The sequence below is a fragment of the Danio rerio genome, chromosome 20, assembly GCF_052040795.2.
Source record: "Danio rerio strain M-AB ecotype USA chromosome 20, GRCz13ab, whole genome shotgun sequence".
NCBI classification, from domain to species: domain Eukaryota; kingdom Metazoa; phylum Chordata; class Actinopteri; order Cypriniformes; family Danionidae; genus Danio; species Danio rerio.
Window position 1 is genome coordinate 25,838,444 of NC_141040.1, and position 14,313 is coordinate 25,852,756.

The window sequence follows — 14,313 nt, forward strand, 5'->3', positions numbered from 1 at the left end:
GTCAAAATTAACTACACTTGTGAATGCTGAATAGTCATTCCATATAAAACTAATAGTCCTCATTTTATTACTTGAGTCATTACATACACAAATGTTGAATTAGTTGTCAAAATCTGTCAAGCAAATTAAAAAATGATATATATTTTTTTTTTCCTGAAAATGTCTTCTAAATTGAACAGTTTAAATGAATGGTTTACAGACCTACAGTATGTACAGTATGCTGAAGTGTCACCAAAATCTGACCTTTTTACATTGGAAAAAAAATGTAGAGCGTGAACTGTCATAATGAAAACATGACAAAGCTATTTGACTACCTTGTTCATAAACAATGCTGTCAGGACTTTTCATCTTGATGACACTGACACTTTCATTGACATAAAAACTTGCTTTTGAAGAATGAGCTATCCATTTAGAGCAAGTGACACTCTTTTGCAGGTTATCAACTAAGTTTTGCAGTTTGTTTGAATTGTTTTGAGAATTGCATTACCTGTTGTGCAAATGTAAGTAGTGTTGTTTGAAATGCACCAAAGCGACTGACAAAAACTTAACCGTTCACTGGAAGTTGATCAGTATGGGAAGACGCTCCCATGTATGTGTATGTGCACTAAACATTACACTAAATTAGCTGAAGATATGTACCATAAATGCACATGGACATTTACAAAATCAGTTCAGGTCTAACTAGCTAAAATAAATTAAGGGGCTAGTTCACCCCAAAATTTGAATTCTGTCATAATTTTTTACTCGTGTCATTTCACATATTCCTATATGACTTTCATTTGTCTTTAGAACACAATTTTGAAAAAATCTCTTCATTGAAAGCCAAACAATCATAAAATACCTGCAAAAATCAGTCCAAGGCACTCGAAAAGTGTGGAAAAAATATTCAAAAGCAGTTATTTGCATTTATTTGAGTGTCTTGAAATTATTTTTGCTGTTTATTCTAATAAATCCCTTACTCAAAGAGCACCGACACATTATTTGTGCTACCTCTGAGCACTTTTTGTTAGATTTTTAAATCATATTTTTTTATTATATATATTTCTAATAATCCAGAGAGCTTGTTTCAAAACTCATTTCTAATGCAGGGAACTTGCAAAAGTTCTGATTATTCTCAGATGAGCAGCTTGTTTCAGCCTTGTAAATTTGCGTATTGCTAAAATAACCCATTTTTTAAAATAAACTGAGCAGAGACAGTCAATCAGATTTAGTAATAACAGTGATGTTTCTCTTAGCAACCATCAGTGTTTAACAAATCCTCCTAGACTGTTGAGAGTCTCCCCCGGACAAGGCTATTTATCTTCATTATTTTCAATGATAAAGGATTATAGGTCACCCCTTAAATTTAAACAGGCAAGCTGTATTTTGACCAGTCACTTTGCTGAAATATTTAGTCACCAGACACTTTAATCCACACCGCTAACAGTACTATAATTGCCATGCGACGTCCCATAAGACTGTTGGGGAGAGTGATGGTAGTCGGGTTAGTTTACTCTCAGCTATTGTCTGTACTTGTTACCTTCTCCCGAACCAATTGTATTGCAGACAGTAGTATTCAGATAAAGGCAAAAGATTTAATGAATATATTTGAGATTGTACTAATCCGATCTGCTGTCAGCTGTCAGTTTTTCAACCTTAAGGTTTCGTATTTTTTGTATTTATGTTTAGCGACGAAAGAAGTGACAGAAATATCTTTGCATTGAGGGACAGTTTTCGGTCACGGTGTAATGGCAGCCCTATAATTTGGGTGTGTGTATGTGTGAAGACTCTGAATGACCCAGATGTTTTAGTTGTGATTTCATCTCTAATCAGAACCTCTGGGACGAGCAGAGAAACTAGCGGGTGGATGAAAACACTTCTTAGAACTAGACACGCAGTCTGAACACGTACACGCCAGCACAATGCACATATGAACCGTGACCTGGTTTGTTGACACATTTTGGTACAGAATAATAGTCAGCACATTGTAATAAGTTGCATTTAAATAGTTAAATCTAACACACAAACATCCAAATCCTCACAGAGAGTGCGCTGTGGATTCAGGTTAAATGCACCCAAACTGTTTCATTTGTTCTTGGTGCTCTCATTGATTTTGACATTTATTTTTAAATGTCAGATTGAGGTAACGTTGATTTAGGAAGAGGTGCTTAAAATGTCGTTCTGTTTTTTGCAGGGTTCCCCTCACTATTGGATTTGAATTATTTTGGTTTGGAGGACTTAAAACGATCAATGACAATCTACAGGAGCCCTTCTGCAACTTTCCCTACTTAAAAACAACAATAAAAGGTAAGATGAGAAATGGTGTAAAATGTTTAAAACACTGCCGTGACAACATGAAGTTGTTTACATGTCCATCTGGTGCTTTTAATATGGCTAAACACACAATGGAATTATATTGTGTTTTATTTTATTTATATATTTTTGGTTTAATTCGCCAGGAAGGAATTTACCCTTTGCTGGGAGTTTTTTAACGTTCATATTCTGTGCCGCCATCACTGTCCTTCATTTTGTCAGACAAACAAAACACAGCCACAATCCAAGCGTAGTGTCAGCAACAGTGCCTTAAATCTCTTGGTTACAAACAATGCACTGCAAGGAGACTTGTTTTTCTTGAGTTATATTACATTGATATGCTCTTTATTATTTATAGTTTTAAAATTGCATTTACAAATGTTTTTTTTGCTTCAATTGGTCAGGAAGGAATTACTTTAAAAATATCTTGAAGGATTTTAAAATTTATTGAAACTTCATTTTGTGCTATGTTTGAGTATTTTTTCCAATTTTGCTAATTATTTTGTCATTAACAGTCCTGCTTACAGGTCCTGGTTACCTAACAGGTTTCCTGTGCAGCACATGCGAGTTTCTATAGTTACTACAAACGTTTGGGGAAAATGCTTGTATTTCAAACTGTGATCAAAACTGACTGGAACTACCTGTGCCTTTCAACAAAATCAATGCACTCCCTCCAGCCAATCAGAGTCAAGAATTTCAGCTAGGGATGCATTGATTCCGATACTTGGATCAGATATAAGTTAGATACCGCATATTTTTGCTGGATCGGGTATGAGTCAGCTGGTACAGATCCAAATCCGATCTCGCGTGTGCGCTGTATTCTGTGTTTATAAGCCAACTACCCCGTGAAGGTAGTCTATTATAAGCCACTATATCCCAAATGTTCTGAAGCCAATCTACAGTTTATTGTGAAGTACAGATGAATATTCACATGGTTAAATTACTGTTCTCTTCAGCGCTTCCCGCCACTGCGCTTGTCAATCATTCTCCATTCAAACTGCTTGTCGCATTTATGACAACAGGAAAAACTCTCCAAGACCATTTGTTCCTGCTAGTTTAAATAATTAGTGGAGAAATGCATTTAGTTTTGCATTAAATGGGTTCATTTTGACCTGCAGCAGGAGTTTTTCTACATCATGTTGCGCTGTGTCAGTTAGATCTTATCGCAAATAGAAATAGAGGAGTAGAGAGGGTTATTACCTGCTCTTCACCCACAAAGTAGGCCTACCTGAAATGTTTAATCAAAAAAAGCCGTGATAATACACTGGACAGATCCTCAACGCACTTGTTTCTTCCATTTGAGCTGCTGTTTTGCAAATGTCTGCAGATACCGTCTTTTCCAATTTTTCAGTCTAACCTGCATCAAAGATTAACTGAGATCCATCTTTTCAGAGGTTTAAGTCTGCTTGTTCACACTTATTGAAATGAACTGAAATAGAAAACCTGTCAAGTGTGAACACATCCAAAAACTGCTGCCTACTGAAGACACTCTCAGAAATACTGCCAAAAATGTAACCAGCCCTGTCAACTAAGGTGCCGATTTGAAGATAGCAATGTAGCGGTTGAATTATGAATATTATGTATGGAATGTTTCCATGAACATACATAATACATTTCTATTCAAAGAGGTAGTTTTTTTGGCAAACAGGGTAATTGTGTAATGTTTGATGGACACTATTTGCCCCTGTACATTGTAGTTAGACTAATGGATTGAAGACTAGCCTGTATAATTTGATCTTGCTTTTTCTGAGTCAGTTTCTGATTCAAATATATCTCCAGTAACTTCCTATTGTGTAGCATTTATTAAATGAGCAGGTGAAAGCTAAAAAGCTGTGCTTGAGTTAAGGTGGGTCTATTTGCATATTCATGGTTGGCATACACTATATGAAGTAATGGTGTAAAGTTGCATGTTATAGAAGAGCCATTCTCTGTCCTAGCAGGAATCGAAGGTGTATTACATTTTGTGGCATTGTGTCACATCCATGGCTTGTTAGAAGCATTTTACATGCCTTGTGTGAATTATTTCATAGTCAATTTCAAGCTACCTTTTTTGTAATTCTGATATGATGGGCCTTGTGGTTATGACAGTGTTGTGATTCTCATGTTGACTGAAACCGTAAATGGCTGAATGGAGACAGATGGAACACTGAGCTGATTTGTGCAGAGGATGTATTTATTGGGAACGTTTTGAGAGAATGATAACCAAATGTTCACAACAGTCTGTGAACTCAAAATGCCAAAGAGTTCCTTTTTAATGTCATTTTGATTATTTTTCATGATTGAGAGAGTAGACAAGGGAATTGTAGGGGGTGCATGGCACAAGCCACAGTCACTATAAATGCTCATGGCAATGAAATTTATTTATTTTTAGAAAACATTCAGGCAGATATATTAAATGATTTTTGTCAAATTTATAATTAGTATTTATTAACAGATTAATTTTAGAATAAAAAAAAAACTCACACCCCTCACAAATCTTTTAAATTCATATTTTTAAAAGGAAGCTATACAATCTTATATTTGTGCATATACATTAGTCAGTACTGAAGCCAAATCTGAAACTCATCTAACAAAATAACTTGTGTTAACTGTCCAAAAACTTGTACACCCAAATATATATCCTATAGAAAAATATTAAAAACTTAAAAAAAAATTGAAAAATAAAAAAAGAGGAAAAATCAAAAGAAGCAAAAAAAAAAAAAAAAGTTAATTTTGTAGGCTGTAATTGTTTTAAAAATTTTTGCTTGAATTTAATTGTATTTTCAATTTCTTGGTGACTAAAATATTATTTTAATAAATATATCTGTTTAATAAATCTGTTTTGTTTAAATGCACCAAATGCATTGCCTATATTTACTGAGAATGGATAAAAAAATTCATTTTCAAAATGGGCTTTACTTAATTATGCTGAGCACTGTATATTGCTGTATGTGCTGTACATTTTTATATACATTTCTATTCAAAAGTTTGTTGTCATTTGTGGTCAAAATTGGTCCTCAAAAAAGTAGGAATTTTGTAAAACATTAATATCTGTTTTAAATAACACTTTTTCTTTTTTAACGTATTAAAGTGTAATTTATTCCTGTGATGGAAGAGTTCATTTTTTAGAGGCATTTGAAAAGTTTAGAATTCTTGTCAAGGTTGAAAAGGTTTTGTTGGAAATAGTGGTATGTTTTTTTTTTTTTTCAGGATTCTATATGAATAGAAAGTACAAACTGATTTATTAATCATACATTTTGCAGTCTAGATGGTGATTGAAGAAAAAAAATCATTAATTACACACATTTTAATTGATTTATTTAAATAGGCGGTAACATCAGAGCTCCAAAAATACCAATTTATAAAATTAAAAAGGACAGCACAAAAGCGTGTAATGTTCAAGCACACTGGCTCTTCATAAGACTTCATCCGGTGTGCTTGAAACATTACATGCTTTGTGTTAGCCTTTTTAATGTAATAAAGTGGTATTTTTTGGAGTTATGGTGTTGCTGCCTTTTTGAAATATTTTTTGCACTTCTTGCTGTTTGGCTGGGCACCCATTTAGAGAGATGTGCGTGCTTTTGTGCATTTTTACACATTTTAATTAAGCCTTCCGAGGAAAAAAATGTACAATAATTGCATTTGTACATCTGAATGAAGTGGAATAAACTCCAAAAATAATAATTAATATTGTTTGACTGGCTCTGTGGTTAGCACTGTTGCCTCACAGGAGAAGGTTGCTAGTTCCAGGCATTTCTGTGTGGGTTTCCTAGGTGCTCTGGTGAATTGAACAAACCAAATTGTCCATAGTGTAGGAGTGTGTGAATGAGAGTGTGTATGGGTGTTTCCCAGTGCTGGGTTGCAGCTGGAATGGCATCCGCTGCAAAATAGCTGATTTATATTTCTGCGTCAAGCGCACGCGTATGATCCGGCACAGCCTTCGCTCAGTCGCATAGACCTCTCCATGGCTGACACTGACGCTTGCGCACACCTCTCAAAAAAATATAACTACTCGTCGCAACAAAGCATAGCGCAAGCTCTGTGATTGTTCGGCTTGGTAGTGCTGACGAGTGTGGGCGGTGCTGGTCCCGTAAAGGAGCTTCAGGTGAAAAGATTTGTTTTGTCTTTACTTTATGATCAAAGTTGTGGCATGTTTGCCGGTTCCCGCCTCTGAAGGAGCGAGTTTGAGCTACTTGTAGCATTCAGGAAAATGAAAATATCCACGAAGAAACTCGTCACAGAGGAACATAAAAACCTCACTGCCAGCTAACGCTTTGCAAATGTTATTTCAGAGCAACGCAAAAAGCTCGCTGAAGTATAAATGCACGACTATGTGCAAGGCATGCACTGTAGGTCACGCCGATCATTTGACGCAGAAATATAAACCAGCCTTAAAACATATGCCAGAATAATTGACGGTTCATTCCACTGTGGTGACCCCTAATAAATCAGCGACTAAAGCCTGGTTTATACTTCTGCGTCAAGTGACCGGCATGACCCACTGCGCATGCAACGCGCGTAGCTGTGCATTTATACTTCTACGCGCTGTCTCTGTTGGTCTGAATTAACACTTCCGAAACACTAGTTGGCAGTGAGGTGTTAATGTTCCTCTGTGTCGAGTTTCTTCTCTGCTGTTTTGCTTTTCCTGAACACTTCCTGGATGTACAAGTGGCTCAAACTCACTCATTTTGAGGCAGGAACCGGCTGATGTGCAAGAACTTTAACTATTAGGTAAAGACAAAACAAAACTTTCCATCCGGAGCTCCTTCACGGGACTCCACACTTGTAAACAATCGCTCCATTGGGCTCGCGTCCAGCTCGCTCCATTCGCGCGGCTCTCGGTCCCGCCCAGACTCGTCAGCGCTACCAAGCCGACCAGTCACAGAGCTTGAGCTACGCGTCCTTGCGACGTGTAGTTACAATTTTTGAGAGGTGCACGTTAGCGAAGGGCTATGTGTCAGCGCCATAGCATACGCCGACGTTTGACGCAGAAGTATAAATCAGCCTTAAGCTGATGGAAGATGAGTGTGTAATAAGCCCTACTTCTTAAGCATGAAATAAGCACAATCGCTAGGCTTAGATGACTTAATTAAGCGACAAACTTTACATTGAAACATACTAAAGATCCATTTGCATTCCAGAAGTGCAGCAGCAGGACTGCTTTCCTCATTGTTATTCAGATTTCGCACAGCTGGTTTGTGTAGGCTGTGTTTTTTCAGAGCTGCAGTGCAATTTGCATGAAGATGCCATGCTTGCATTTGTAAATGATGTGTGTCGCACTAAGCACTGCTTCTGTATTTCCATGCGAATGGATGTGGCGGCAGTGAAGAAAAACTTCCCCGGAGATCCAAATTCACACACAGTGTTTCCAATGATCTCAGTGTCTCGGCTGCAGACCACCTCACGTCACACTCCTCTCACTAGGAGGAAAAAGGGTGATTGTGCGCTCAGGGAAAGCGAGAGGATGTATGACTCTGCAAAAATGTGTTGCCCTCCATAAAAATGCAGTGTGTCTTTTTTGAAGCAGCAAAACAGTTTTTTGGTTCTGTTTTTGTTTTTTCCCCCTCAGAGGATAACATAGCTCTGCTGACGACAGGCCTTCAAGTGGTGTTTAAAGCAAGCCTGTCAGCTGTATGCTAATTTTATTCTCCGGCCACTAAAGGCCTGCAGGATATTTTACACATTTTGAAAGTGTTGCCCGACTGGACGGTATATGTGCTAACAATTCTGAGTGCTGTAGGGGAAAACAAATGTTTATTGTTATATTTACATTTATTTCTATCAGGAATGTACATTTGATGTTGAATATTTTTTGAGGATCTGGAGACTAAGCAAGTTTATGTGTCTTTAGCTACTGTGTAGTGACATCAGTTGCTATGTATTTGGCATACAAACATGTTTTTAGATGTAGGGCTGGACAATTGGGCCTAAAATAAAAATTTTGAATAATTGGCCATTTTAAATTGATTTCGATTAATGAACGATATTTTTATTTATCTATTTTTTGCTCTCATAGTTCACTGCCAAGTTTTATACAGTAAATATGCTCACATTTTATATATATTTTTTTGTATCATTATTTTGCAGACAGAAAAACAAGGAACAGGAATAAAGCATGAAACAAGGGAAAGAGTGACATACAAGACATATATGTCCTACAAAAAGACACCGCAATGGATGTAAATCGAGAGAGAAAAAAACTTACAAATCTTTAGAAATTAAACGATGATAAAAAAAGACTGGATCCCACATTTTTATCAAATTTTGAGTTCCCAGAAGTGGTATATCCAATTCTTTCCAAAAGTGGAGGAGTCCAAGAAGTCAGTCAGAAAAAAGAGTCCAAGAAGTCAGTCAGAAAAAAAGAGGACTACCATTTTTCTTCCAGAAACAAAGAATGATTTTTTTAGCTATGATCATGTCTTACTGAATAGGTAGCCCTACATTTCGGTTGATAGACTCCAGAAAATCTGACCAGCCAAAAATTGTTATCATTGGGTCAGGGAGTAAAACACAATCGTAAGTGGTAGATTTTTGAATGAATGACTTTAAAATAATTTAAGGAAACGGACACAATCTACTGTCAACGATTATTTATTGAACAGTGTTCAGTGTTGAACAACTGAAATTGAAACACACATTGCCTGAAAACCTGCACTTTTAAAAACAGAAAAAAGATTTTTCAGGGTTTTAGTTTTATATTAAAAGTAGAAAATGAGCAGTATCTCTTTTAAATAAAATAACTCTTGAATATCCTGTAAATAATACTTTAAACCGTGCATTTCTTAAGTCTTCTATAAACAAATATTTTAATGTAAACAATCATTTCAATGTAACGGAAAATACGCCATCTCAAGGTATCTCAGCGCAGCTTCCAATCATCGTCAATGTAGTGCAAACTAAGGCTCATAAATGGGTCCATCACCCTACTTGACCACAGATCAGATGTGACTGCAAAGTGTGGCTAACAAAGTAGTGTCACATGACTCGACATGTGGTAGGGAAAGTCATTTTAAAAATTGACTTTTCGTAGGTGACTTGTTTTTTTCCTTTTATATAACAATAAAACATTTTAAAGATGTTTTTAAGCCGGTCCTGAATCATAAAATAAAAGTCAACAGTTACAGACATTTTGATTATACACAGGCAAAAAAAATAAATAAATAAAAATAAATTATATATATATATATATATATATATATATATATATATATATATATATATAATATATATACACACACACACACACACACACACACACACACACACCACACACACATACACCACACACACATATACATACACACACATCATGGCTCCTAATGATACATTGAGGTCTTTAAAAAGGTTAAAAAAAATGCTTTTACACTATTTACATCAAAATTGTTTTTTAACCACAGCCTCAGCAACAGTCCTGAGTGTTGTTTTTTTCATCTATCAAAAGTCTAAAAGAAGACTGTGGTGGATAAAGAATACACAAAAGAGGATAATGAGATAAATGCACACACCTTTTTTTATTTGTTTGCTTTTTAACATTTTAATGCTAAAGCAAAGATGTTCTTTGTGAGCAACTCTTTAATCTGAATGTCTTCAGGATGTATTGTTTATTTTAGCTGCTGGAAAGGCTGTTTAATTTGAAATTGCATTTGGCAAATGATCTTTTAAAAATTGGAAACAAAGCCAAATTCACAGATATAAGAGATCACAGATATGTCATGCCTAAAAAAAAAACAGACGGTTGAATTAATAGCTGAAACTGCTTGACTGCAGTGGATTAAGGAAAATAATGGATAATGACAGCTAATTATACACATATCGTTTAAAGATTACAGATTATTTTTTACACTTAAATAGCAGAAAAATGTTTTGCAGAATAGGATTATTTGGACATGTTAATTAACACCTGATAATAAGGATACATGAATATTTTGGATTATAAATATGTATTTATAAATAAAAATTTAAATAAATATTTTCTCTTTAGGAGTCACACATCAGATTTTCAATTGGAATAATAATTTGGTTTTGGATAAACTTTCCTCTCCCCCATGTTTTTATTACACTTAAAATGTTAAGGACTTAAAATATTCTCTTAACAATCTTTTGCTTTTTTAATTCATTATTTAATGAATAATAATTTAATAACAAAATTTAACTGGAATAATTACATTCATTTAGTACACGATAAAGCCATTTGTGGAGTAATGTTTTTGTCTGTTTAGATTTTATTTTATATTTATACATTATTAATAGTGTGTGTGTGTGTGTGTGTGTGTGTGTGTGTGTGTGTGTGTGTGTGTGTGTGTGTGTGTGTGTGTGTGTGTGTGTGTGTGTGTGTGTGTGTGAATAGAATGAATGTGTGTATACCATTATATTACGGTTAATTGAAGAAAGAGTGGGAGGAGAATATCATAATAATAGTGCATTAGTGTCACCACCATTCATTGGCGCTTTCTAAATCGTGTTTGTTTTGAAGGGATTTCGCTGAAAAATTGGGCTAGTAGTTGTTGTTTGTAACCTTCACCATTTTGATTGATTTTCAATGTGTTAAAAATAGTGGTTATTCATGTGTAGTGGACTATTGTAGCTGTGTTTGCGTGATTGGAGCAGTTTTGTGTGCTTTTTGAGTCACTGAGGTGTAACAAGTGAGTAAGGCAGAGGAAAGAGGATGTTTGTCTGCATTTGACCTGTGGACACTATTAGACTGGGAGAGGCTCACGTGAGCTCAGCGACAACAATATATAGAAGCAAACACAAACACACGTGACTCACACTCTAATGCACAAACCCCCAGTGTTATTTTAGCCTTTTTAAAGTGTTTTTTAAGGCGAGGCAGTGGCGCAGTAGGTAGTGCTGTCGCTTCACAGCAAGAAGGTCGCTGGTTCGAACCTCTGCTCAGTTGGCATTTCTGTGTGGAGTTTGCATGTTCTCCCTGCCTTCGTGTGGGTTTCATGTGGGTGCTCCGGTTTCCCCCACAGTCCAAAGACATGTGTAACAGGTGAATTGGGTAGGCTAAATTGTCCGTAGTGTATGAGTGTGTGTGTGAATGTGTGTGTGGATGTTTCCCAGAGATGGGTTGCGGCTGGAAGGGCATCCGCTGCGTAAAAACTTGCTGGATAAGTTGGCGGTTCATTCCGCTGTGGCGACCCCGGATTAATAAAGGGACTAAGCCGACAAGAAAATGCATGAAATGAAAGTGTTTATTATTATTTACTTCCAGGTTATTTTTATATCAGTTTTTTTTTATTTGTTTAAAGAATTAATTTGTTTATTTCAGGTTTAGTTAAAGAAATGTCAGTATTTTAAATAATTTCACTTAATTAAGGGAACATTTTTATTTCAGTTTTATTTCAGTCACAGAAAATATGTTTTTTTTGTTTTAGCTTATAGCTATGGATTATTATTTTGGGTTTGGTTCAAGATATGGTGGATTGACTGCACTTGTGTGGTTACTGTTTGACACCACAAAATAGCTTTGATAAATGTGACCCTACATTAAAAAAAGAAAAGAAATATGGGTCAAAGTGAGGTACTGTATAATAGAAGTGAGTGAGAACCTTTGTAAACATAAAAATTCCAGCTATTTCAAAAGATTTTATTTTTTTTTTAAGTTAAGTGAATTTTTACTGTAAACCTCACATTACTACCTCAGAAAAATAGGTTCTGTTCTCTTCTATTGTGTCTTACCATCCCCTGGAGTGAGTTTAAGCAGCTGTTAATGGAATGTTTTACTGGACCAAATTTATTTCATTTGGTAAAGTGTGCGTGTGCGTGTGCTTGTAAATCTACAAAAAATGGTTTTATATAATAGGGTTGCATGGTTTAGTGGTACTATGACTCCAAAATGACAGTGCCACTGTAGTTTGTAAACGGTAGTATCGTCATTAAAAGTTTATTTACCCAAAATAGCAACAAGAAACATTGAAACAATTTTTGACCACTTCATATAGCTTAATTGTGTTGGTAAAATGCCTTTTTTGTAATAAATTTCATTTAGTGTAGTTTGTATCTTTATTTGAATGTATTATTTGTTGGCCAGTTATCTACAAAATAAACAAACAAAAATGTATTTTAGGTGATTGACGTGCAAATAATACTGTTTTCTATAATAAGGAAATTATTAATTAACTTCAAGTAGGCCTATTATAACAAATAAAACATAGTATTTCTGACAATTTTCTTTATAATTTGAGTCACGAATTACAGTATCGCAATATACTTGGTATCGAGATACTTCAGCTGCTATAGTATTGTAAGATGAATTAATGGTATCGTGACAACCCTATTATACAACAAACCTTTTTACTTTTATTTATTTGCACAAGAATACAAAGATATTAGAATAAAATAAAACAAACAAAAGTCAGTCATTTAAAAAAAAATCAGTCTATCAAACATTTGTACGACATGCTGATGCTTGAAATTAGGGATGGGCTGGTATAAGATTCTGGCGTTATAATAACTTTGGATAAAAATATCACAGTATTTTGATTACTGCTGTAAAATATGCTCGTTTTAAATGTCTGGGTTAAAAAAAAAATCCCCCCCCAAAATATATATATTTTATATAAATTTTATATTTTTATAAATTTTATTTTATTTTATTTTTTAAGAAACACTTCAAACATGTCAAAAACACAGATTCCTTTACAACTTGAAAAGGCATTTTTGGATATTTCTTTAGATATTCTTTTATTTTTTTGGGATATAAAGTAAGTCACTGCCCAGTAGTTGACATGGAGGGTCCTTTTCTGCTGAATGAACTGTTGGCCTAAAAAACTAAATAAAATTGTTATAAAAACCTTACATATACCTTAGGAATGGTGCAATAGACAATTTTAGAGATTTTAGAACCTTGACTTTTCATCATCGTATGCCTTGAAATTTATGGTCATGAAAACACCATCACCAACAAAAAGCTGTATTTTAAAATCACTTTACTGCTTCAAACAAGCTGCTGGGCTCCTGGTTAATTATCATGCGATCTGTCTTTGCTTGAATAAATTATATTTGAAATGAGTATGTGGATGGAACATAATTTTTAAAATAAAAATCAATAAAGAATATAATTTACATCAAGCTTCTCGGTTCTCTGTGAAATGCGAGACGCATATCTCTCTCCTTATGTGTTTGAGAGAAACACCGACCTCTCAGCCAAGTGATGGGTAATCATTTTCTTTACAAACTAGTTTACGGGGCATTTTATTATATCTATTGACATAAACAGGAAGAGTTGCTCACTGAGCTGTCAGTCAGTGTGTTCAAGAGGAGACGATTGAAAATACATCAGGCAAAATTTTAACTCAATCACTGGGGAGTGAAATCTAACAATGTTTTATCCAGTGGCTAACAACAGATTTATACCTGGTCACATTAGCGTGACATTTGGTTGCATTTGCATATGTTGTCGCAGCTCTTAGAGAAGACTCATCCAGTTTGGCCTTAACACTGGGAGAAAACTGAACAATTAGTAAATGATTGCGTTTAAGGGATAGTTCAACCAAAAATGTATACTGTGTCATCGTTTACACCTAGCTTCATGTGTACTCAACCTGTTTGGGTTTCTTTCTCTTGAGCACAAAAGAAGACATTTAGAAGATTATTGAAAACATGTAGCCATTGGCTGTATCTGATGCTGTTTTCAGAGGCAGCATTCCAAGGCAAGAAGGCATTAAGGCATGTCTGAATCCAAATTCGGCTTCACTTCTTTTCTCGGGAGGTAGCGAGGTTTGAAGGCATCAGATGTGTCCTTCACAATAACATCTTGCAATCCTATGCTTTCAAATTTTTAAAGAAGCACTGTTTGGTTGTGCTTTTATGTCTAACTGTACATATTTGACAACATTTTTTTCCACATCTATTCAAATTAGCACTGAAGTAAGCAAATATTCAATTGGTTATCATCAAAGCTCTCTCTGTTTATTTGTACATGATTAAGTCATTATGCTGTCTCAGAAGTCTGTCTGAATTCAGTTTTGTGACATGCCTTTGTGCAGAAACGCAAAGTCACTGGCTCATTGACTTTCTTAGTTCTTTTTTCCTAGT

General features: G+C 35.1%; 1 protein-coding gene across 8 annotated transcripts in view; it reads left to right on the forward strand.

The window, feature by feature from the left end:
• Positions 1–14,313, forward strand: part of clocka (clock circadian regulator a) — a 110,119-nt gene that overhangs the window by 16,087 nt on the left and 79,719 nt on the right. For all 8 annotated transcript variants that reach the window (XR_015517436.2, XM_087296320.2, XM_087296326.2 and 5 more), the window contains exon 2: positions 2,174–2,286. The gene's annotated coding sequence lies outside the window, so the exon portion shown is untranslated. The remainder of the gene's footprint in view (positions 1–2,173; positions 2,287–14,313) is intronic.